Raw genomic sequence first — 27,158 nt, forward strand, 5'->3', positions numbered from 1 at the left:
AATAATAATAATAATAATAATAATAACAATAATAATAATAATATTATATAATTATAATAATAATAATAACAATAATAATAATATTATATAATTATTATTATTATTCTAATTATTATTATTATTATTATTATTATTATTATTATTATTATTATTATTAATATTATAATTGTTATTATTATTATTATTATTATTATTATTATTATTATTATTATTATTATTATTATTATTATTATTATTATTATTATTATTATTATTATTATTATTATTGTTATTATTTTTTTTTTTTCTTTGAAAAATTTCAAATTTATTCCAAATGGTGGAGGAAATTCTAAATTCGCCTTAGCAAAACATTTTTGCATTTTTACTAGTTATTTTAATATTTTTTAAAATAACAAATCAACTACTTTTTTTAATGTTTTCTAATTCTCCACGGAACATAAACTTCTGTTTACAATTAGGAAGAAAAATCGACAAAAGCCCAATAGACTAATTGTTTTCATAAATCTGTGCTAACAAAAAATCAACAACATTTGGCACAAAGGCGTAAAACAACAGCAACAATGGCAAACAAAAAACCACAATCAATCCTCACAAAAGCACAAAAAAAAATTAAAAAATAAAACTAGAAATGTTAATTGCTTTTTAGGTGTTAAATAAACACTTGAAGCAGATGTGATGCGCTCTCTGGTATTAAAAGTGTGTGGGTATTATTTCTAGGAAATATGAATTATGTGGAAGCAAAAAAAGAGAGAAAAAAATTTTAACTCGTTTGATGGGTAATGAAATCATCGAGATGGGGAATTTTTAAAGATGTCGAAGAAACAATGAATAATACGAACGATATTTATTTAATGGATTTAATGGAGTTTAAGCAAAAAACTATTTTTTGGATGTTTAAGCTCTTCTCGAAAGAGAAACAAACAAATAGAATCATAAACATGTGATCTACGCTTTAATAAGGCAGTACTCAATTATATATAAAAATAATCCTAATTGTTCTTATAAGGTTTTAAATGGAATTGGTGAATTCATAAAAATACGATATTTGTACTACAGTCGATATTTGAACTCCCTTTAAACATATTCCAATAACAAGTCCAAAGGTATCTATCGATTTTGCCGACAGGTGTATACCCTCAGCCAATGTTCGATTATTTAAATATATTATGACTTCTGTTATGATTATTCAAATTTTTGACCCTCTATGGAGTAGGTTCCGAAGGAATGGACCAATATTGGCCATTTCATATCGGGCCTAAACAAATATGATATATTTGAAATATATCGACTACTTCCTTCACTTTATATGAGATATGTGATATTTTTAGAAAATGTTAAAATGTGAGTGAGGTATCAGTTATAGTCGACCGAAGAAATCTATTTTCATACTTTATCCAATACAGATAAAAAAAAAATTTGATTTGGCCACAATTACAAGAAAATTGAACATATACAGGGTGAGATGAAAAAACTGTAAAAAACTTCAGACTGCTGTCATTTCTAAGCCACTCGTGCGACAGCTTTTAAAATTATTCCACTGACTGCCCATTATATTGTTTATAAGCGTACAAAAGCATTTGGGTGAGTATTTCACAGAAAAAAAATGGCTCGTGAGCTGAACATATCGCCGCAATATTCCATTCGGCACATATTAAAAATGAGCTCGGGGTAAAGCCATTGAAATTTCAAAAAGTGTAAGAACTTACACCGCAACAGAAGATTCAAAAGAGTTAAAGAGTTGCTTCGATAGGCCGTAAGTGGATCGGATTTTATAAACGTTTTTATGTTATTCATAACTTTGATCTTTTGTGGGGGAGGTACCAGAAGGAGTGCTCCGACCTCTACCATCTTTATAACATAAGGAGATATTGCGATGTGCCAAGTCTGAATGGAATTGGATATTAATTTCGCGTTTTATAAGCTTCATGGTAGTTCAAAACTTTGACCCTTCGGGGGGAGGTACCAGAAGGAGTAGACCGATATATTCCATCTTCACAGCACGTCTTGTGTTAGTAGAAATAATGGGATGTGTGCAATATGAAGAGAACCGGATGCCTATTTTCGATTTCATAATCGTTTTTGGTAATTTAAAACTTTGACCCTTTGTGGGAAAGGTACCAGAAGAAATGGTCAGATCACTATCATCTTTATAACAAAACTTGTGCTTATGGATATATTGAGATGTCCCAAGTCTGAATGGAATTGGACGTAAATTTCGCGGTTTAAGAGCTTCATGGGTATTCAAAACTTTGACTCTTATTGGGGGAGGTGCCAGAAGGAATGGTCCGATCTCTACCATCTTTACAACATATCTTGTGTTTATGGAGATATTAAAATGTGTCAAGTCTGAATAAAATCTGATGTTACTTTTCGTGTTATTTAGTTGACAATTTGTGAGAGAGGTACCTGAAGGAATGGACCGATATATCCCATCTTCACAGCAGATCTTGTATTGATGGAAATATTGAGATATACCAAATCTAAATGGAATCGGATGTTAATTTCGTGTTCTATGGCCTTCATGTATATTCAAAATATTAGCCCTTTATGGGGGAGGTACAAGAAGAAGTGAACCGATATATCCATCTTAACACCAGAGCTTGAGTTGATAAAAATATTTCGATGTGGCCTCTTATATCACATTTTATAAGAGCTATAATTATTCAAAATGTTGACCCTTTGTGGGGTAGGTACTGGATAGAGTGAGCCGATATTGTCAATTTCCGCACCTGGCCTAGCACTGATAGGAATATTAGGATATGCAAAGTTGGAGCAAAATCGGATTATCCTTTCTCTTTCTGTGCAAAAAATATTTTTTTGCAAATATTGACATTTTGTACGGGAGGTACCAGAAGGAGTGAAGCGATATATTCCATCTTTACACCAGGCCTTGGGTTCATAAAAACATTGTGATTTGTGTAATTTGAAGACAATCGGTCCCTTATATCACATTTTATAAGAGTTACAATTATCCAAAATGTTGACCCTTTGTGGGGGAGGTAGTGGATAGAGTGGACCGATATTGTCAATTTCCGCACCTGACCTAGCACTGATGCACATATTAGAATTTACAAAGCTGAAACAAAATCGGATTATCATTTCTCTTTCTGTGCAGTAAAATATTTTTTTTTAATTTTGGATTTGGAAGGAATGGATCGATATTGCCCATCTCCGAACTCGATCTAAGTTTGATAATAATATAATGATGTACCAAGTTTGGATAAAATCGAATACTACCTTTGAGAGTTGTTGTGCGTACCAGCCAGAGAGACAGACAGACGGACGGACATTGCTAGATCAACTCCAAATGTCCGGAAATGGATTTGGTCCGAAGAGACTTAAGGCACGTTTTGGCATTGTCAAATGATATACTCTCTCTCTCTCTCTCTCTATAGCCATATGGCTGAAGGTATAACAAGTAAAAAAAAAAAATAAGTTCGGCCGCTCCATCTTAGGGTAATGGAAACATTTGAACCAATTATAACCCACAAATACCAATTTTTAGACATATTCGTAGGAAAATGTGGAAAAATCATCAAAATATCGAATATCGGGAGCTACCGCTATATAGGGCAATACAAAAACGTGGGCCTATACATACAATGTTTCGGCAACGGAGCTAGAACCTATTATGACCTACAAATACCAATTCTCAGACAAATCCATGAAAAAATGTGGCAAAAATGTATTGTATGGGGGCTATACCAAAGCGAGGACCTATACATGCAATGTTTCGCCATGCGAACTAGGATCCATTGCGACCTACAAATACCAATTTTCAGACAAATCTGTGAAAAAGTGTGGCAAATATCATCAAAATACCAAATATCGGGAGGTACCATTATATGGGGGCTATACCAAAGCGTAGACTAATATATGCAATATTTCGCCACCGGAGCTAGAACCCATTAAGGCCAGCAAATACCAATTTTTAGACAAATTCATGAAAGAATGTGGCAAAAATCATCAAAATACCAAATATCGGGAGGTACCGTTATATGGGGGCTATACCAAATCATGGACGGATATATCTCATTTTTATCAATACCAACGATCCTAGATACAATACAAATAGTTTTGATAAATTTTGACGCTCTACGTAACATAATGTGGCCTGTATCGCGATTTTAACAGACGGACGGTCAGACAGACGGACTTAGGATTTTATGCTGATTATGAAGATATATGCATTATGGGGTCTACAACGAATATTTAGGGATATTACAAACGGAATGACAAACTTAATATACCCTCCTTTCCAAGGTGGAGGGTATAAAAACGAGTGGTGGAGGGTATATAAAGACGAGTGGTAATATGCTTGGTCGGGCATTACTTCTTATATGTCATACTAAGTAACTTTCAAATCTCCCTTGCATAGCATGGTGGTAACTTATTTCTAACTGATTAAAATAAAAAAAATTTTAAATTAATTTTTTACATAAATTATATCACTCGTAATGCTTGTGATATAATACCCGACATATCTCTATAAAATTTAAAAAAAAACTACATCCAATCATGTCAAAAAATTGCGATTATTTACGGATCATTGATATCAACATGTTTATCTGGTTTTAATAAATATTATAAAATAAAACTAACCCTTCACGGCACTATCTGCAGCTAAAGTACTTTTTTTGTTACAACTATTTTTTTTTATCGTAACTATTTAATAAAAAAAAAAACAAATTAGCATTGTTAACTGCTTCTCCACCACCGCCGCCACTGTCGTGCCGATAAACAAAGAACAAATTATTGAAATTTTACCAGCAACTCGGCGTTTTCCATCAAAAATCACGCTGCTGATGATATCGAAGGCAGTCAACAATTGCACTATGTCACGTAAAGTATTTAATTTGCATTCGCATAGCATTTGATTATTTGCAATTGCAACAAAAAACTTAAAATAAAAATAATTTAAAAAAATTATGACAAAAAACCAAACTGCAATAACTTTGTTATATACAAATATATCTGAGTGGAAAAAATTACATATATTTTGCAATAATAATTTTTTTATTGTTAAAAAAAATTGTTGTTTATCAAAAAATGTGGAAAAAATTCCTACTCCCCAACAATAGTTCGTGATGTTTAACTCCGTGTGTGTTCCGTCGTTAATTATGAAAATATTGATGATGACGATGCAGCAGCAGCAGCAGTTGATGATTACTCTACTCATTATTACGTTGATGCTGTTTGCTGATCACAAATTGATACGGAACAAACAACCAGCGAAATGACAACAACAAAAAACAACAGTCGTACAACCAGACAACGGACAACCAACCAACCAGCCAACCAACTACCACAGCTACAGCCACAACAAATATAAAATTAATTATTAAAATAATTTCAAGTTAATGCAGTCTGAAGTTGCTGTTGTTGTTTTTTTTTTATTTTTTTTTCTGCGGTGTTATAATGCCATTATTTCAACGGCCATAATTTTTATATCCGCTTTAGTTATAAAATATTTTTTTTATAAAAAAAACATCACATCACGATATGGGAATGTGATATAACATCGGTATGGGAGGATGGAGAAGATGTAACCTTTTTTTTAAATAAAATAAAGCAAAAATTAAGCTGTAAAGCATATTAATGGAATTTAGATGAGATGTACCTAAATACAGGGTGAGATAAAAAAAAAATCCAACATGTTTTATACCCTACAACACTATGTGTTGGGGGTATTATACGTTTGATTGACCCAAAAATTCGAATATTGGTTTCGATTGGATTCCCACATAGGAAAGTATATATGGATCTTCCTATCTCGCCGAGCTGAGTCGATCTAGCTATATATGTCCGTCCGTCCGTCTATCCATGTTAATTCGTAATCACTCTACAGGTCGCAATTATGGCCCGATCCTCACGAAATTGAAAATTGAGGTGGGGTGAAGATCAGAATAGAACCCTATTTCTTCTGGAGATGATTGAAGTGTATATTTTGCAATATTTTTTCAACCTACAACACAGTTTGGGGTTAATTTTTACAGATTGCATTTATAGTCCGATCCTCACGAAAATTTTCACAAGGGTAGGGTTAAGCTCAGAAGGGCTAGGTCTATTGTTTTCAAATATGCCCTCAATATATTTAAGGGTTGAAATGGACCAACAACTAAAAATGTTCCTGATTTTGTTCCGTTATAAAGGTCACAAATAGTAACCAAAAGACATGAAAACTCGCATGAAGTTAGAGTTAGGACAGCGGATAGAAAGGACTAATACTTTTGTGTGAAAAAATACTAACATTACTTACAAGAGATGATCGCAACATATTGAGGTGTTCACTGAAGAAGGACACTGAAGAATTCTAGCATTTTGGATGACCATTGGATTATATTTAGCTGTAAAATGGAGCACAATAACTAACAGCACGACGAAGTGCGTAAATATTGGGAAAATGTCCCTGGCCAAAATGCTAAGGGTAACATCTGGGCAGTCCTCCATGACATAATTTCTAAAGCGAAATCTTAAAAAATGGATTTGGACATAAGGGTGCTTCTAACATGTTCTAGGGTATCACATGGACCGCACGACTACAGCCTTTGCCTACTTGTTTTTTTTTACACTTTATTGAATGAAAGCAGAAAATGTCGGAAATAGCATCAACTTTTAGAATTTAGTTTAGATTTGTTGGAATTGGTCACCTTTGGCATGAGTTATGGTCTTTAAACGGCCAATGAAACCCTCACACGCTGCCCGAATGTTGCTCTGTGGTATTTTGGCCCATTCCCGGCGAAGCGCTTGCTTGAGGTGATCGACACTTTGGTATTTTTATACCCTCCAACTTGGAAAGGAGGGTATATTAACTTTGTCATTCCGTTTGTAACATCCCTAAATATTCGTCGTAGATCCCATAGAGTATATATACTCATACGATTAAATGATTTCCCCCCTCTGTCTGTTGAAAGTACGATACAGGCCACATTATTTGACGTAGAGCGTCAAAATTTAGCAGAACAATTTGTATTGTGTCTAGGATGGTTGGTATTGAAAATGAGATATATCGGTCCACGTTTTGGTATAGTCCCCATATAACGGCAACTCCCCATAATCGGTATTATTTTTTCATGGATTTGTCTATAAATTGGTATTTGTTTGTCATAATGGGTTCTAGTTCGCCGGTGGCGAAATCTTGCATGTATAGGTCTACGTTTTGGTATAGCTCACATATAACGGTATCTCCCGATATTTGGTATTTTGATAGTTTTTATCACATTTTTTCATGGATTTGTCTAAAAATTGGTATTTGTTGGTCATAATGGGTTCTAGCTCCGGTGGCGAAACATCGCAAGCATAGGTCCACGTTTTGGTTTAGCCACATATAACGGTACCTTTAGATATTCGGCATTTTGATGATTTTTGCCACATCTCTTAACGGATTTTTCTAAAAATTAGTATTTGTGGGTCATAATGGGTTCTAACTCCATTGGCGAAGCATTATATGTATAGGTCTACGTTTTGGTATAGCCCCCATATAAAAGTAGCTCCCGATATTCGGAATTTTCATGATTTTTGCCACACCTCTTCGCGGATTTGACTACAAATTGGTATTTGTGGGTCCCAATGGGTTTTATCTCCCTTGGCGAAGCATTGTATGTATAGGTCCACGTTTTTGTATAGCCCCACATAACGGTACATCCCGATATTCGGTATTTTGATGGCTTATGCTACATTTTCCCACGAATATGTCTACAAATTGGTGTTTGTGAGCCATAATTGGTTCTAATGTTTCCATTACCCTAAGGTGGAGCCTATAAAAAGTTCGGCCCAGCCGAACTTAAAGTTTTTTTTACTTATTTAGTGTCAACCTTGCTTTCGAAAATACTCCAGACACAATAGTCCAACGGATTGGTATCCGGAGATTTTGTGGCTATTGTGCGCTGGAAATGAAGAGAGGAACTTCGATTAATATGAGCGGAGAGCGACCATCGAGTTTTATGGCGGCCCCACACCATCCCCATTGCCGGCGCTTGAGTTCTGGTGGCCAACGGAAGTGCACATTTTCAGGAAAGTAAAGACGATCATTTTGTTTGTTTACAAACTGCTGGACAACGAATGTTTTTTCATCGGTGCGGAGAAAACCAAATTCGGCAGTTCAACACTTTCGGCCAAGCGAAGCAACTCTTTAGCTCTTTGTGATTTCTTTAAAGAAATCACACTATCACGCTTGAATTCCATCACGAATAACTTTTTGTCTCGAATATTCTCACCAAAATGCTTTTGTACGCTTGTAAACAATATAATAAGCTCTTATTGGAATACTTTTAACAGCTGTCGGACGGGTGGCTTAGAATTGTCAGCAGTCTGAAGTTGGTTGCCGTTTTTTATCTCCCTATCTGTTTCTCTTCAAATTTCACATATTCCAATATTTTTAATTATACAAGTTCTGGCGAAAAAATTATGGTTTATGTACCATAATTTGTCGTTCCGTTTGTATGTTCTCGAAATACATGTCTGCGTAAAATTCGAGGGTAATTTAGCTATGTCCGCTATCTTTCGAAGGAATTCCGATAATAGGCTAAAATTTTGCATACATGTGCATTTTGCCAATAGGCAGGTTATGTTCATAAAAGGCCCATGTCGGTCCACGTTTGCGTATAGCCCTAATAAAACGTTACCTCTTTTAGGTACTTTATTTACCGGAAAGAATTTTAGATTTAAGAATTTTGCGAATTTTCTGAAAGATGATCGCTCAATTTTAGGGAAACTACAAAACAATAATTTGTGTAATTAATTCGCCCTTTCCTTATTGCAGCCATATTCTCTAAATTCACATCAGGGTTGTAAGAGAGTACCTCAGATTGTGCCCCATTTCCAACAAAATTATACTCTTAAATATTTTTATTTTTCAATTCCCCCCCCCACTCATTTAATCCCCTCCCCCATTGCATTGCAGTAATCCTCATCACTGACACATAACAGGGTCAAAGACTAGCAACAATTGTGGGTCCGTCAAAAAATTCATAGGAGTAGGAAGAAGAAGAACAGGAAAAAACTTCCACTAGTCGTCGATAGTATGCCTGTCATGTGGATTGGATCCTCTCCCAAAACATTCGTCCACTAATCTGACAAACGAGTTGTTTTAGTTGTTGTTTTGTTGCAATTAGGTCTAGAAGTTGGCACAATTCTCCACCGCCATGAATGTAACACTTATGTTGTGCCAACAACAACAACGACAAAAACGAAAAAATAAAGGATTTTTTCTTTGCAGAATTCTTGTTTTTGTTTTTTGTTTGGTTTGTTTGTTTGTTGCGATGTTGCCAACATCATTGCCATTGCTGTTAACAGCATTGGGATATGGGGAATTGCAGTTGTTGTTGTTTCATCTTTCGTTAGAAATTTCTATTACAAATCCCCTGTGACATTTGTGACAGACAGACGGACAGACATGCCATGAATGTTTGTTTATGTGATCATTACAATCATCATCATGCATGGGCTCAACGAATGGCATCGTTAACTTTCAACAGAACAGAAGAGAGGTGGGGTGGGGAGAGGAAGAAGGGACCTACTCCTGCCAGAAATTATGGTCAAATGAAAAGAGTTATGTCCTTCACTTACTTCAAGCTGGCTGATTGACACGCAGGCAGGCAACATTTTTTTTGAAGTATTTGCTGGAATGCATGTTTTGTAAATTGAGGTTTTCTTTAGCAAAAGGATTTCTTTCCAATTTCAACTTCACTTCGGGCCCTAAATCCTTGTGATCCTTGTGTGTGTGTGTGTGTGAGTATTTGTAGAGGAATTTCCCCTTAGTTTTTTGCCTTCTGGCATAATTCCATCGAGTACAGGATACAATTGTGGCCTTTCTATATTGTGTGGCTGCTAATGTTCCTGTTGGGATGCATGGGGCCTTTTGTAGGTGTCTATGTAAGCATGTTGTTGTGTGAGTGTGCGGTTTTTTCTGTTTGTTTCAACAACTCCTTCAAACATAACAGCCACAAGAACCCTTCCAGCTGGAGTCTATTTTATCGACTGCTTTCAATGCAAATCTGTTTTTAAAGAGTTTTGTAATTTTTTGCTGTTCTTCTTTATTTTTATACCCTCCACCATAGTATGGACGATGTATTAAGTTTGTCATTCCGCTTGTAACACCTCGAAATAGACATTTTAGACCCCACAAAGTATATATATATTCTTGATCAGCATAAAATTTTAGGTCGATTTAGCGGTGCCCGTCCCCCTGAGGAAATCACTCTAGCTTCCGAACAAATTGAAGTAGATTGATAAAATTTTACTCAAAAGTATACTATATCTGCAGGACTTTTGGTATTGAAAATGGGCTATGTAGGTCCACGTTTTGGTATAACCCCCATATAACGGTACCTCCCGATATTCGGTAATTTGATGATTTTGCCGACATTATTCCACGGAATTCTTTCAAATTTGGTATTTGAAGTTCGTAATGGATACCACAGCCTATGACAGAAAATTGTCTGTGCAGGTCCACGTCTTCGTATAGCCCTCATATAAAGGTACCTCCCGATATTCGGTATTTTGATGATTTTAGCGACATTATTCACCGGAATTGTTTCAAATTTGGTATTTGAAATTCGTAATGGATACTACAGCCTACAACAGGGAATTGTCTGTGCAGGTCCACGTCTTCGTATAGCTCCCATATAACGGTACCTCCCGATATTCGGTAATTTGATGATTTTGTCGACATTATTCAACGGAATTCTTTCAAATTTGGTATTTGAAGTTCGTAATGGATACCACAGCCTATGACAGAAAATTGTCTGTGCAGGTCCACGTCTTCGTATAGCCCTCATATAAAGGTACCTCCCGATATTCGGTATTTTGATGATTTTAGCGACATTATTCACCGGAATTGTTTCAAAATTGGTATTTGAAATTCGTAATGGATACTACAGCCTACAACAGGGAATTGTCTGTGCAGGTCCACGTCTTCGTAAAGCTCCCATATAACGGTACCTCCCGATATTCGGTAATTTGATGATTTTGCCGACATTATTCAACGGAATTCTTTCAAATTTGGTATTTAAGGTTCGTAATGGATACTACAGCCTATGACAGAAAATTGTTTGTGCACGTCCACGACTTCCTATAGCCCCCATATAACGGTACCTCCCGATATTCGGTATTTTGATAATTTTAACGGCATTATTCACCAGAATTGTTTTAAATTTAGTATTTGATGTTCGTAATGGATACTACAGCCTATGACAGAAAATTGTTTGTGCAGGTCCACGTCTTCGTATAGCCCTCATATAAAGGTACCTCCCGATATTCGGTATTTTGTTGAGTTTAGCAAATTTTTTCACCGATTTTTTTTTAAGTTTCGCATTTGAATATTGTAATGGCTTATGACAGAAGTTACGTATACAGGTCCATGTCGTCGTATATACCCTAATATTACAGCTACATTCGGTAGTTTTGAGATTTTAACAAAATTTTGAGCGGATTTTATAGAATTGCCAAATTCGTTCCAAATGGTGGAGGGTATTGAAAGTTCGGCCCGGCCTTTTTACTTTTACTTTTTTACTTGTTTTTGCCTTCTTTTTTTTCATTATGCCTCTCAACATGTATGAGCATCTGCAGCCTTATCTGGGAGGGCTGCATCAAGAAATTTGTTGGCATTTCAAACAATATACATATACCGGAAGATTGGCAGATCTCATCTGCCATAATGGCCATTAATGTTCTGTTGCAGTTGAGAAAGTGGGTGCCAACACAATTTGATGTTTGGCAGCCGGCACGTATTTCTTTTGTTTCCACTGGGCGTTTTTTATGAGGCTCTCTTTGGTGTTGGTGTTGTTGCTTTTGTTGGTTGTGGCCAAAACTTTTTCTTTCATATTCTAGACCACCACTCACTCACTTCATCATCATTGCACTTTTGTGTTATCATTTTGTTGTTGTTATAGTCCTCATCATCATCATCTTGAGTTTCTTGTTCGTTTTGAGTTGTGTAAGTTTACCCAGAGAAAAAAAAAAGAAACCAGGCCCTATGCTCACAGTTCCTACATCATGCCTTTGTTAATTAAAGTCTTTGAAATTGGGTTTCTATGACTGTTCAAGGCAAAGACAACATATTGCCATTTTCCTTCCTGAGCACTCAGACACACCCACCCAGCCACCCATCCGCCCACCCACAAAACTCACAGATGACCAAAGAACGACTTCCGCAACAAAAAAATTGGAAACAATAAAAAATTACTCTCATCCATTCATTGTTCGGCTAACAAAGAACAGCAAAGAAACGCTTTGAAACTTTGATTACATAATTGTCTATGTTTGTTCGTTAGTTAGTTAGCTGCCGGTCCATGCGTCCATGATGCTGGGCTACTACTACTACTACTCTCATTATTCTTGTACTTGAGCAGATTATAACTTTTTAAATGACACTTGATGTTCATTTGAAATTAAATTCAAAGTTCTTCGAGCAGCTCCAAACATCAAAAAATCTAAGAAACAAAGGGAGACAAAAGGATAACAAAAGAAGACCGGCAAGTTTTCTTTTTGGTATTGTTATAAGAATCTCCATGAAATTCTTGCCAGAGTAATTTGTCCTGAAAACAAGTTTAAATTTGAGCTACAACTTTAATTTGTCCCTACTTGGTGATATTGGTGCCATGAAAAATTAGAAAATTTATACGCTTAGCAGATGTTGAAAGTAATTTTTCTTTGGCAAATTTTTAATGGCACTAGATAAAGGATAGGGAGAGCAGAGGCGTTAACAAGGCGTTAACAAGTATAACTCATACATTGTTTTTCTTTTTTGTAAATACATTGCTCATTTTCTCGAAGTGTGTCACTTCTTCAAAATTAACAGCTTCAAAAAAATCATATCAAGTTATCGATTGAATTTTAATTTCCTAAATGTCCAAGATTATCACACACAAATTTTAAGTTAGCAAGTATCGGCCGGTTTTGTCCATAGATGTATAACCTCTGTCAATGTTCGATTATGTAAATATATGTTGACTTCTGTTATGATTATTTAACTTTAGAGAAGGATCCGATGGAAGGGCCCAATATTGTCCATTTCATAACGGACCCCAATTAAATATGATATAAATATTGTGAAGAGCCAGGTTTGGACTATGAGATGAAAAATCTGCAAACCAACTTCAGACTACTGTCACTTTTCTAAGCCACTCGCCCGACAACTGTTAAAATTATTCCAGTGACAGCTCATAATATTGTTTACAAGCGTACAAAAGCATTTTGGTGAGAATTTTTCAGGAAAAAAAATTATTCGTGATGGAATACAAGCGTGATAGTGTGATTTCTTTATATTTGGCTGGAAAACGAGTAGCTATCGTTAGAGCACTCCAGCATTTAAATGTGAATAAATTATTTGTGTCTCGTACCATCGCTAGTTACCGTGATACTGGCAGTGTAGCCCGACGTCAAGGAAGTGGACGAAAGAAAACAGCAACATCAGCGGAAATGGTTCGAAAACTAAAGAAGCGACTTGATCGAAACCCGGGTCGCAGTGGCCGAAAATGGCTCGTGAGCTGAACATATTGCAATATTTCATTCGGCAAATATTGAAAAATCAGCTCGGGGTAAATGCCTTGAAATTGCAAAAAGTGCAAAAACTTACACCGCAACGTGTGACGGTTTCATTGGCCGTTTGAAGGATATAATTCGTGCCAAAGCTGACAATTCGAACAAATCTAAACTCATTCAAAAATGTGATGCTATTTCCGACATTTTTTGCTTTTATTTAATAAAATTAAAAAAAAAGTAAAAATTATGGCGTTTGATTTGCTTGCATTTTTTTTATCTCACCCTGTATGTGTGAAATTTAAAGAGATTTGGATGCTTATTTCGCTTTCTTTGAGCGTTTTGTTTTTCAAAATCTTGAACCCTATGTGGGGGAGATATCAGAAGAAATTGTTCGATTTCTATCATCTTTATAAGAGATCTTGTGTTGATGGAAATATTGAGATGTACCAAGTCTGAATTGAGATGTACCTACTCTGAATGGAATCAGATGTTAATTTCGCGTTTTGTGAGCTTCATGGATACTCAAAATTTTGAGCCTTTGTGGGGGAGGTACCAGAAGGAGTAGACCGATGTATTTCATATTTACACCAGAACTTTTTGTTAGTAGAAATAATGGTATGTGTTAAATATGAAGAGAATGAGGTGCTTATTTCGAATTTCATAATCGTTTTTGTTATTCAAAACTTTGACCCTTTGTGGCGAAGGAATGGTCTGATTTCTACCACCTTTAAAACAGATCTTGTGCTGTAGAAATATTCAGATGTGCCAAGTCTGAATGAAATCGGATGGTAATTTCGAGCTTAATGGACATACACAATTTCGACCTTTTGTGGGGGAGGTACCAGAAGGAGATGACCGATATATTCCATCTTAACGTCAGACCTTGGGTTAATTAAAATATTGGGATGTGTGAAATTTGAAGACAATCGGACTCTTACATCACATTTTATAAGGGTTATAATTAGTCAAAATGTTACCCCTTTTGGGGGAGGTACTTGATGGAGTGGACCTATGTTATCCATTTTTGAACCTGACCTAGAACTAAAGCAAATATTAGGATTTGTAAAGTTGGAGCAAAATCAGATCATCTTTTTGTTTCTGTCCAGAAAATATATTAATTTCGATCTTTTGTGGGTGAGGTACCAGAAGGAGTGGACCGATATTGCCCATCTACGAACTCGATCTAAGTTTGATACGATGTATCAAGTTTAGAGCAAATCGTATAATCCCTTCAAGAGTTATCGTGCACACCAGTCAGACGGACAGACTGACGGGCGGACATCGCTAGATCGACTCCTATTCTCCTAAAACGGATTTTTTCAAAGAGACCTAGGGTCTAAAACCGTTATTTCGACTCTGTAGCTATATGGCAGAGGGTATATATATTGAGCATTTAGGTAAGGGATTAAATTGGGAGTCTTATATTAGGAAATTAGGATGACCTTTTGTGCGGTTTGGCGGGGGATTTGGAAAAACGCACTAAAAAGTACGCAAATTACCAAACAGTAATGTCTTTTGTATTTGGGGTAGAATAGAGCTGGAAATCTTAAATTTCTTTTTTCGCATGCGAAGTAGCGGGCATTTACTAGTTGCTCAATAATTGTGATCTGCAAAACAAAGTCTATCTTTGGTCCATTTCGTTTCATAAATATTTTGAGATCCACTCCATAAATTATTGACTTTTATTCTGACTCTAACCGAAACTCCAAGAACAATTTATTGAGGATCGATCGATAAGTGAAACCTCTAGATTGCCTAAAAATTAAAATGTCTAGAGGGTTCCATATAGCTAGCTCGACTCAGCTCTATGACATATTCTAATCGATATACTACATGTAAATCTGCACTTTTGGGTAGAAACCGTTTTGTTATCTCACCAATTCCGTCAATTTTAGAAACATTTGAAGCTTTCGAAATTTTCAAAATTTGAAAACTTAAAAAAAAACAAATTCCAGAGAGAGGTTTTCAGCGCATTTATTGTTTACTATACGCTATTTTTCTAAATCCCTGAGGGTAGACACCTCACCTTGTAGTTTTTCCATAGAATTCTGTTATTGTTGTCGTGCATCCATTCATTCATTTGCCGAATAGGTCACTGTTATGGTCATTGTTCGCCAAATGCACAAAACGTGCAAATTCTACCAAGTGTTGTTTGGGTCACACCATTTCGGCGGGCCCGCATTATGCGGTTATGCTGGGCTGATTGTCGTTAGGGTCCATGACGTTAGTTAGGTAATGTGTTAAATGGATCATATCCATGCTGCTGATGATGATGATGGTGACGATATGAATGTGGCAATTGTTGTTGTTGTTGTTGCTGCTGTTACCCCCATGCAGATCCCCAAAAAAATGGTGGCATTACTTTGCAGCATACAACAACAACTCTCTGAAATTCTCTGCGTTAGCCCGTATTTCATTCATGTCTTTTTACGAGAGATGATAATGAATAAACGTTTTAGCCATCTAAAAGACAACGTGATTTGTTTGTTTAGCACTTTTTCTTCACACACACGAACACACATCCCCCCATCATCCCTTTCTGTGCTAATGGGCTGCTAGCTACAATGCAACGTGGCCTGATGGTATCATGGAAAATGTGACCAGGCCACTTTTTTTTTTTGTTTGTTGTATTGCTGTTCAAAGCTGACTTTGCCACACTGGCAACACTTTACACAATCGCACATTCCTGGCAATCATGAAAACAATTTTTTTTTGCTGTTGTTGTTGCTTTTGTTGTTTCGTTTTGGCTTAGAAAAATGTGCATTTATTCTCGTCGCAGTAGTTGTTGCTGTTGTTGCTGTGTTTAAACTCGTTTGAATGCTGTTACCATGAACTAACTGCCTGCCATACAGAACAAGATTTGCGTTTCAAATGCAACTTGAACAAGGTGGAGCAGAGCAAAAAAGAAAAAAAGACAACAACAAAAAAAGAAATACAATTTACGGACATTGTCTCGTATTCGCACTAATGTGTAGTGCTGGAAAAAGGTAAAAAAATACAAGTTAAAAAGCTGAAAGTTCGGCCGGGCCGAACTTTTAATACCCTACACCATTTGGGACGAATTTGGCAATTTTCAAAAAAAAAAAAAATTCTGTTAAAATCATAAAAATACCGAATTAAGCTGTTATTTTGTCATAAGCCGTTACAATACTCTAAATCATCGAAATACTGAATATCGGGAGGTACCGCTGTATGGGGGCTACTAGAAGATGGGGATTTGTTCGGACAATTTTTTTTTCATAGGCTGTAGCATCCATTACGAACTTCAAATACCAAATTGGAAACAATTCCGGAGAATAATGTCGCTGAAATCATGAAAATACCGAATGTCGGGAGGTACTGTTATATGGGGGCTATACGAAGACGTGGACCTGCACAGATAATATTTTGTCATAGGCTGAAGTATCCATTACGAACTTCAAATACCAAATATGAAACAATTCCGATGATCAGTGTCGCTAAAATCATCAAAATACCGAATATGGGGAGGTACCCTTATATGGGGGCTATGCGAAGCCGTGTATCTACACAGACAGTTTTCTGTCATAGGCTGAAGTGTCCATTACGAACAGAATAATGTTGCTAAAATCATCAAAATACCGAATATAGGGAAGTACCGTTTTATAGAGGCTATACGAAGACGTGGACCTGCACAGACAATTTTCTGTCATAGGCTGAAGTATTTATACGAACTTCGAATAACAAATTTGAAACAATTCAAGTGAATAATTTCGCCAAGACCATCAAAATACCGAATATCTGAAGGTACCGTTATATAAGGGCTATACGAAGACGTGGACCTGTACAGACAATTTTCTGTCATAGGCTGAATTACCCACTGCGAACTTCAAATACCAAATTTGAAACAATTCCGGTGAAGAATGTCGCCAAAATCATCAAAATACCGAATTTCGGGAGGTACCACTATATGGGGGATATAAGAAGACGTGAACCTGCACAAACAATTTTCTGTCACAGGCTGCAGCATCCGTTATGCACTTCAAACACCAAGTTTGAAACAATTCCAGTGAATAATGTCGCTCAGACCATCAAAATTCAGAATATCGGGAGGTGCCATTATATGGGGGCTACACGAAGATGTGGACCTGCACAGACAATTTTCTGTCTTAAGCAGTAGCATCCATTTCGAACTTCAAATACCAAATTTGAAACAATTTCGGTGAATAATGTCGCTAAGACAATCAAAATTCGAATATCGGGAGGTATCGTTATATGTGGGCTATAGCAAAACGTGGACCTACATGACCCTTTTTCAATACCGAAAGTACTGCAGGCATAATATACATTTGAGTAAAATTTTATCATCCCACTTCATTTCGTTCGGAAGCAACATTGATTTTCACAGGCGGATAGAAGGACGGACGGACATCGCAAAATCGACAAAGAATTTTATGCTGATCAAGAATATATATACTTTGAGGGGTCTAAAATGTGTATTTCGAGGTGTTACCAAAGGAATGATAAACTTAATATACCTTCCATACTATAGTGGAGGGTATAACAAAATCAGGGAGAGAGAGGAAAAAAACATGGAAAACAAACTACCGCCAGTTTGTCATTGTTGTAAGTTTTTTTGTTGTTGCCATTGTTGCTGTTGCAAAAAATGCATTGAATATTTTTTCCACCTTTACAAATCTATTTTGGAAAAAGGTTACAAAAACCAAATGCTAGCTGTAATTGAGGGAGGAGGAGGCTTATAAGAAGCTTTCAAGTTGACAAGAAAAAGAAAAAAACAAGCGGCACTGCAAAAACAAATTTGATATCTAAACGAAAGGTAAAGAAAAACTCCCAAATACCGGTATTTTTCAACGTTTTTTCTTTTTCATTTTGTTTCACTCTAACTGGTTTTAACTAGTTTTCCACTTACCTTAGAGGCCGAGAGACAAAACGGCAAACGAGTTGCAAAAAACATAAAATCCGCTGCACTCACACAGCTTAGGCGGCAACCACCCAGATTTGATCCAGCACCGTACGTACATATGTCTGCCTACTCCATGCCTCCATGAAATCACGAACTGGTGAAATTCAAACATGAACTTGAAAAAGCCATGCCAGGAGAATTCACATTGCACAAGAAACACAGAAGAAAAAACACAGAAGAAAAAAAACCAAAATCACACACACACACACGCACGCACGAACGCACAGATTTGTAGATATAAAACGCACAAAGTTGGGGCAAAAGCATAAAAAATACACACGCACATATGGAGGAGTTTTTTTTTTTGGTTTTTTGATTTGGTAGGTTTAAGTTTTCATTTTTATGATTCGTTGTGTGATTGGAAGGAAAGTTTTAGAATTTTTAAGGTGACGTATTGTTATTCCAAAGTTGAAGGTTGGGTTTTTTTTTATTTTTCAGAGCACAGTATTTTTTTAAAAATGACGAAAAAAAATTGGAAGAAAAATAATTGAAGACTTTCTGTAGTCCAAATAAAAATATGCTTTATTAGGATTTTTTCATATTTGCATACTTCGAAGATGCAAAATAAAAAAATTGGTTGGATTGAAGGAGATTCACAAACATATTTTCTAATTGTTTTTTCATATAGTGCATATGCAAAATATGTAAAAAAGTATGCACAGTAAGCGAAAATAAGCAAAACATACGAAATTAAAAGTAAAGAAGAAGAAGAAAAAGAACATTGAATACCCTCCACCATTTGGAACGACTTTGGCAATTCTCAAAAACAATAAAATCCATTAAAAATTCTGCTCAAATCTTAAAAATACCGAATGTTGCCGTTATTTTAGGGTCTCTACGACCTACGTGGACCTGCAGGCAACTTTTGTCATAAGTCATTAAAATATTCAAATGTGAGACTAAAAAAAATTAGGTGAATAATGTCGCTAAAATCATCAAAATACCTATTATCGGGAGGTACCGAAGACGTGGACTTGCACAAACAATTTTCTGTCATAGGCTGTAGTATCCATCACGAACTTCTAATATCAAATCTGAAACAATTCCGGTGAATAATGTCGCTAAAATCATAAAAATACGGAGTATCGGAGGTATCCTTAATATAGGGCTATAGGAAGACGTGGACCTGCACGGAGAATTTCCTGTCATAGGCTGTAATATCCATTAGGAACTTCAAATAACAAAATTGAAACAATTCCGATAAATAATGTCGCTAAAATCATCAAAATACCAAATATCGGAAGGTACCGATATTAGGGCAGCAATACAAAGACCAGGGCCTTCATAAAAAAATTTTGTTGGTCACAGGCTGCAGTTTCTATTACGAACTTCAAATACCAAATTTGAAACATTTCCGGTGAATAATGTTGCTGACATCATCAGAATACCGAATATCGGGATGTATCGTTGTATGGAGGCTATACGAAGACGTAGACCTGCACAGCCAATTTTCTGTCATAGGCTGTAATATATGTTACGAACTTCAAATACCAAATTTGAAACATTTCCGGTGAATAATGTTGCTGACATCATCAGAATACCGAATATCGGGGGTACCGTTTATAGGGCCTCTACGAAGACGTGGACATGCACATCCAATTTTGTGTCATAGGCTGTATTACCCATTACGAACTTCACGTACCAAATTTGAAAGAAATCTGGTGAAAAATGTCTCCAAAATCATCAAAATACCGAATATCTGGAGATACTGTTAAAACGTGGACCTACATGACCCATTTTCAATGCCAAAAGTCCTGCAGACATAATACACATTTGAGTAAAATTTTATCAACCTACTTCATTTCGTTAGGAAGCTAGATTTCCACAGAGGGACGGACATCGCTAAATCGACATAGAACTTTATGCTGATAAGGACCACAGGATGAGATTACAAAAACTGCAACCAACTTTAGACTGCTGTCATTTCTAAGCCACTCTGCCGACAGCTGTTAAAATTATTCAAGTCACAGGTCAATATATTGTTTACAAGCGTTCAAAAGCATTTTGGTAAGTATTTTCCAGAAAAAAAGTTATTCGTGATGGAACTCAAGCGTGATAGTGTGATTTCTTTATATTTGGCTTGAAAACCACAAGTGGCTATCGTTAGAGAACTCCAGCATTTAAATGCGAATAAATCTTTTTTGTCTCATACCATCGCTCGTTACCGTGATACTGGTAGCGTAGGCCGACGTCAAGAAAGTGGACGGAAGAAAACAGCAACATCAGCAGAAATGGTTCGAAAAGTAAAGAAGCGACTTGATCGAAACCCGCAGTGACAGTGGCCGAAAAATGGCTCATGAGCTGAACATATCGCAATATTTCATTCGGCAAATATTAAAAAATAAGCTCGGGGTAAAGCCATTGAAATGCCAAAAATTCAAGAACTTACACCGCAACAGAAAGAAAATAGACTCAAAAGAGCTAAAGAGTTGCTTCGCTTGGCCGAAAGTGGTGAATTGCCGAATTTGGTTTTCTCCGCTCCGATGAGAAAACATTTGTTGTCCAGCAGTTTGTAAACGAACAAAATGATAGTGTTTCCTTGCTAAAGAGGTCAGCTGAAAATATGCACCTTCGGTTGGCCACCAGAACTCAAGCGTCGACCATGGTGATGGTGTTTGGCCGCCATAACAGCCGATGGTCGCTCTCTGGTCTTATTAATCAACCGTGGCATCAGAATAAATGTCGAATATTATTGCGAATATATCCTGGAGGGTGTATTAAAGCTTTGGGTACGCAAACATTTTGGCCGCAGACCTTGGACATTCCAACAGGACTCACCATTATCGCACTCAGCACGCGCCACACAGGAATGGTTACAACATGGGGTTCCTCGCTTCATTTCCAGCGCACAATGACCACCAAAATCTCCGGATACCAATCCGTTAGATTATTGTGTCTGGAGTATTTTGGAAAACAAGGTTGGCACTAAAAAATACCAAAATGTCGATCACCTCTAGCAAGTGCTTCGCCGGGAATGGACCAAAATACGAAAAGTATAGCAACATTCGGGCAGCGTGTGACGGTTTCATTGGCCGTTTGAAGGCCATAATTTTTGCAAAAGGTGACCAATTCGAACAAATCTAGACTTTTTTTAATTGTTTTGTTATTTCCCTGATTGGCTGGTTCTTTACATTTCAATATTCTTATAAAAACAAGTAATCTCTAATTTTAGGGGACACTTTTCAATAATTGCTCTTTTTTATGAACATGGACTCTAAAAAACCGAACAAACTTTACAGATCCAAAAGATTCCATTAAATTAATTGTTCACTTTTATCTTTTCAAAAAAAAAAAAAAAATAATAATAATAATTCAAATTTAACATCACTTTGCCGACAACAAAAATCCTCATTTCAAATTCTCCAAGCAGTTACGTGTTCGCTTTCAGAATTTTAAAAATACAAAATCTGACTTTAACTCCGGATCAACCAAACGGAGAAGTAGCTTTACGTCATGTTGTTTAAGTACAGCTTGACATCATTTGTTTAATTAAAAATTCTTTAGAAATTTTTAATTTTTGTCTAAACGATTTGAATATTTTAGATTTTGAGTTTTTTTTATTTTGGTATAAAACCGGATAATCTGATTAGATATGAATCTAGACCAGATGAGCAAAAAATACCGCTTGGAAACAAGTTTTAGAGATTTTTATTTTTTCATATTTAGTTTATTGCAATGCTCGTGTTACTCCATTTTTCAGGGGGTTGGGGGAGGTATAGAAGATATGCAGTTATTTATATATATATATATATATATATTTTTTTTTTTTAATAATTCTGCCTTTTTAAATATCTTTTGCAAAAATATTAATTATTGCTTGAATGGATAAACTTTCACCGCAAAATTCTCTTTTCCTTATTTTTTTTCTCAATAACGAATTCAATTTTATGTTTATATTTTTTTCCACATTTAGTTTTTTTTTATAAAAAAAAATTTCATTAAAAATTTTTATGGTGTTTTTCAATTTTTTTAAATTATTTTTTTTTTAAATTCCATAGTTGTTTTCAAATTTAACATTTTTTTTAACATTTAATAATTTTTTTAAACATGGTATCATTTTATCATCTCACTCATTGACTTATAATTTTAAATTTAAATTTCTTTTGAATTTAAAAATATTTAATTATTAATTTGTAGAAGTTTTCATAATATTTTTCAAACTACATATATTTTGTCAATATTGAAACAATTATAAAAATATTTTTCAATTTTTCCCGAATTAAAAAAAGTAAGAAATTTTTTTTATTTATTTATTTATTTATTATTTTTTTTTTCTAAAGAATATTCCACACTTTGTCACTCTGCAACTTTTCCTTCCAATCAGCACGTCTCAGCTCTAGAAAAATCACATTTTTTATGAACGTTTTATTATCATTTTTAATTATTCCATATTTTTTGATTAAAAATTCCACGAATTTCGTTTTTAATATCATTTCCTTACATTTTGTTTAATTGGCACTTTTTCCCCAGAGACACTTTCAAATGAAATGATTTCTTTCAAACCACAATGGGTTCTTGAAAAAAAGATTCTTTCTTTTTTGTATTTTTCAAGTTTCCGTTCGATATTTCTTTTTTTTTTTGTTTTCCTTTCTTTCGGTTGTGTCGGAAAATATCCAAAAAACGCGCTCTATCTGTGAAACGTTTGCATGTTTCAACCACGTCTTTACACAAACTGATTTAAACCAACGCGAACGATGTTGGCTTAACTCTGGCCTATCTCACACTAAGCGTTTCATGTGTATTGTTGTTGTTCGACAGTCATAAATGCACACACACACACACACACACGAGAGCAGCGCACTCAAAGATAAATACCCACACATAGATTTTTGATTTTTTGACTTGACGTGTTACTAAAAGACAACAACTAACTACTAAACAAAAGTGGAATAATTGTAACCTATACTGAGCCTCTCTCATATTTGGGGAGAGAAATGAGAGTTATCAATAATGGTTATTCTCTTAATGATATATTCCCTCTCTGTGTGTCTCTTTATCTTTGCTATGGTATCAAACATCATGATGATCTTCAACAGGTAGTGTTAGTGGAGGAATTCTCGCTCTCAGAGATAAATTTTAATGTGATAATTTGTATGTAGTGTTGCCAGATTGTTGGGCGAAGAGTAGTTAAAATTAAAATAAAAAACAACCGAGATTTGGTGCCTTAGAATGCCTTGGAGTCAAATCGATGGGGTTGTACTATATATAAACAATCTTTAATATAAATTGGATTCAAATCATCGGAATGAGGAACATTTCCTGATACCTTACAATAAAGCCGAATTGGGCGCCATAGAGTTGCAATAGTTAATGTGCCGCTTTGTGCACAGAATGTAGTCGTGCCGTACTCTTATACAAGCACCTCAATAAAGGTGGCAACTTTACAGAATGGCCAAGCCTTGAAAACTCCAAAATTGAAAGCTTCGACCCAACGTAAAGAAACGGAGCACTGCATATTTTCGCAAAAAAAAAAAAAAACATATTTCAAATCCAAATTCCCAAAATAAATAGATCTAAGCCAAAATATAAGCCGACATTGACATTAGCTGATAGAGTCCACGTTTTTGTGTTAAACTTTGGATTTTGTCAAAAAATGCACAGATTGGTCCACAATTATATTAAACTTCCATAAATAATCTTTAGATCGGAAAAATGTTCTAAAAAGATTTGACGTTGTATATAAATCCCGCATAATGATACCTCTTTATCAACGGCATTTTCCTTCGCCTTCAAACGGCCAATGAAACCGTCACACGCTGCCCGAATGTTGCTCTGCGGTATTTTGGCCCATTCTTCGCCGGGTTACTTGAGGTGATCGACACTTTGGTACATTTTAGTGCCAACCTTTCTTTCCAAAATACTCCAGACACAATAGTCCAACGGATTGGTATCCGGAGATTTTGGTGGCCATTGTGCGGTGGAAATGAAGCCAGGAACCTCATTTTGTAACCATTCTTGGGTGGCGCGTGCTAAGTCCTGTTGGAATGTCCAAGGTTTGCGTGTCCAAGGCTTTAATACACCCTCCAGAATATTTTCGTTATAATATTCGGCATTTTTTATAATGTCACGCTCGATTAATACGAGCGGAGAGCGACCATCAGCTGTTATGGCGGCCCACACCATCACCATGGCCGGCGCTTGAGTTCTGGTGGCCAACCGAAGGTGCACATTTTTAGCTGACCTCTTTGGCAAGTAAACACGATCATTTTGTTTGTTTACAAACTGATGGACAACGAATATTTTCACATCGGAGAAAACCATATTCGGCAGTTCACCACTTTCGGCCAAGCGAAGCAACTCTTTAGCTCTTTTGAGTCTATTTTCTTTCTGTTGTGGTGTAAGTTTTTGCACTTTGGAATTTCAATATTTGCCGAATGGAGTATTGCGATATTTTCAGCTCACAAGCCATTTTTCGGCCACTGGGACGCGGGTGGTGATCGATCAAGTCGCTTCTTTACTTTTCGAACCATTTATGCTGATGTTGCTGTTTTCTTCCGTCCACTTCCTTGACGTCGGGCTACGCTACCAGTATCACGGTAACGAGTGATGGTACGAAACACAAAAGATTTATTCACATTTAAATGCAGGAGTGCTCTAACGATAGCCACTTGTGGTTTTCCAGCCAAATATAAAGAAATCACAATATTACGCTTGAATTCCATCGCGAGTAACTTTTTTCTGGAAAATTATCACCGAAATTCTTTTGTACGCTTGTAAACAATATAATGAGCTGTCACTGGAATAATTTTAACAGCTGTCGGATGAGTGGCAGCAGTCTGAAGTTGGTTACAGTTTTTCATCTCACCCTGTATTTTCCATTTTCGCATCTGACCTAGCACTCATGCATATATTAGGATTTGAAAAGTTGGAACAAAATCGGATTATCCTTTCTCTTTCTGTGCAATAAAATATATTTTTTGAAAATTATGACTATTTTGCAGAAATAGTGGACCGATATTGCCCATCTCCGAACTCGATCCAAGTTTGATTATAATACAACTATGCTCCAAATTTGGACCAAATCGGATTCTCCCTTCCAGCCAGATAAACAGGCGGACTGATGGACGGACATCGCTAGATCGACTCCAAAATGTCCTGAAATGGATTTGGTCCAAAGAGAATAAGGGCCAAAAATCGTTATTTCCATGAGGCACGTTTTGGATGTATCAAATTATATATATTTTGTTTAGCTATATGGCTGAGGTTATAAAAACATCTTGCAACTACACATATGTATTTATCTCAGAATTGTATGGGAAAACTTCCTGCATTACCATTCCAATGAGATTTTCTCATTTAAAAGAATTCTTATTATATGTGAGTGATACATCTAATGAAATTGTAAAGGTTAGATGGAAGCAAAAAAAATTATCTGAAATTTTGAAAATCTCTTTTAGCAGGGGTGCTCAAAAAGAAATATCTCTTTTCAGTCAAATTTCTCTTTGCTTATTTAAATCAAGAACAAAACAGTGTTAAGTCATTATTTATACAAATATTTTTTATCCATTTGCTTTATAAATTATTAAGGCAAACATTCATGTTAAAAATAATTAAATTGAATCGTAAAATAAAAAGAAAAACAGAATTTTAATTTTCTCTTAAATTATATCTTTTATCTCTTCATGTTCTAGAACACGGGTTTGAGCACCGCCGCTTTTAGATACAATGCTTGTGTTAAGAGTTCAAAACCAGCTACACACATTTCTCTCTCTCTCTCTCTCTCTCTCTCTCTCTCTTTCACAAAAATGCTCATAATTATGGTCATTATAAGAAACCCTCATTATTTAGATTCTAAATATGATTTTAGAAAAAGAAACCCTCATGAGATTTGTTGTTTTGTTTTTTTTTTTTTTTTTTTTTTCCTTCAATTATCTATTCTTATTCATTCCACAAATATTCTAATAAAATCAAACAGGTTGAAATGAAAGAATAAATTGATGGAATTTTTGGAATGAGTTAATTATTGGAATTATATAAAAAATCCCAAAAATTAAAATAACATAAATTACACAAATTATCTAAAACGGAAATTTTAAACTTTTTAAACCATTTTATGGTACACTCCGATATTCGGTATTTTGATGATTTTAGCCACAATTTTCAAGGAAATTGTCTGAAATTCTACACAAGGAGTTCTTTGTTAGTACCTTACCCCCAGACACAAATTTGTCTATATAGGTCCACAATATCGTATATCCCCCCATATATCGGCACCTTATGATATTCGGCATTTTTAAGATTTTAACAGAATTTTTAAAGGATTTTAATTTTTTTTTTAATTTCGATATTCGGTATTTTGATGATCTCAGCAACATTATTTACCGGAATTTCTTCAAATTTCGTATTTGAGGTTCGTAACGGCTACTACAGCCTATGACAAAAACTTTTATATGCAAGTCCACGTCTTCGTATAGCCCCCATATGACGGTACCTCAAGATATTCGGTATTTTCATGATTTCAGCAACTTTATTCACTGGAATCGTTTCAAATTTCGTATTGGGAGATCTAAATGGTTACTAAAACCCCTGGAAACAAATTTCGTACGCAGGTCCACGTCTTCGTATAGCTCCCACATAACAGTACCTCCAGATATTCGGTATTTTCATTATTTTAGCGACATTTACAGGAATTATATCAAATTTTAGACTTAAAGTTCCTAGTGGGTACTACAGCCTATGACAAAAAATGTTTTATGCAGGTTCACCTTTTCGTATGGCCCCCATATAACGGTAC

The 27,158-nt window shown here is 35.5% G+C and overlaps 1 protein-coding gene across 2 annotated transcripts in view; it reads right to left on the minus strand.

The window, feature by feature from the left end:
- LOC101890934 (low-density lipoprotein receptor-related protein 2) overlaps positions 1-27,158 on the minus strand; it is a 481,392-nt gene that overhangs the window by 428,094 nt on the left and 26,140 nt on the right. Inside the window, exon 1 of one of the 2 annotated variants that reach the window (XM_059120924.1) lies at positions 22,866-23,203. The exons of the other annotated variant lie outside the window; for it this stretch is intronic. The gene's annotated coding sequence lies outside the window, so the exon portion shown is untranslated. Of the gene's footprint in view, positions 1-22,865; positions 23,204-27,158 lie in introns of those variants that run through there. 2 annotated transcript variants of the gene reach the window in all.

Source organism: Musca domestica, unplaced genomic scaffold, assembly GCF_030504385.1.
Source record: "Musca domestica strain aabys unplaced genomic scaffold, Musca_domestica.polishedcontigs.V.1.1 18, whole genome shotgun sequence".
NCBI classification, from domain to species: domain Eukaryota; kingdom Metazoa; phylum Arthropoda; class Insecta; order Diptera; family Muscidae; genus Musca; species Musca domestica.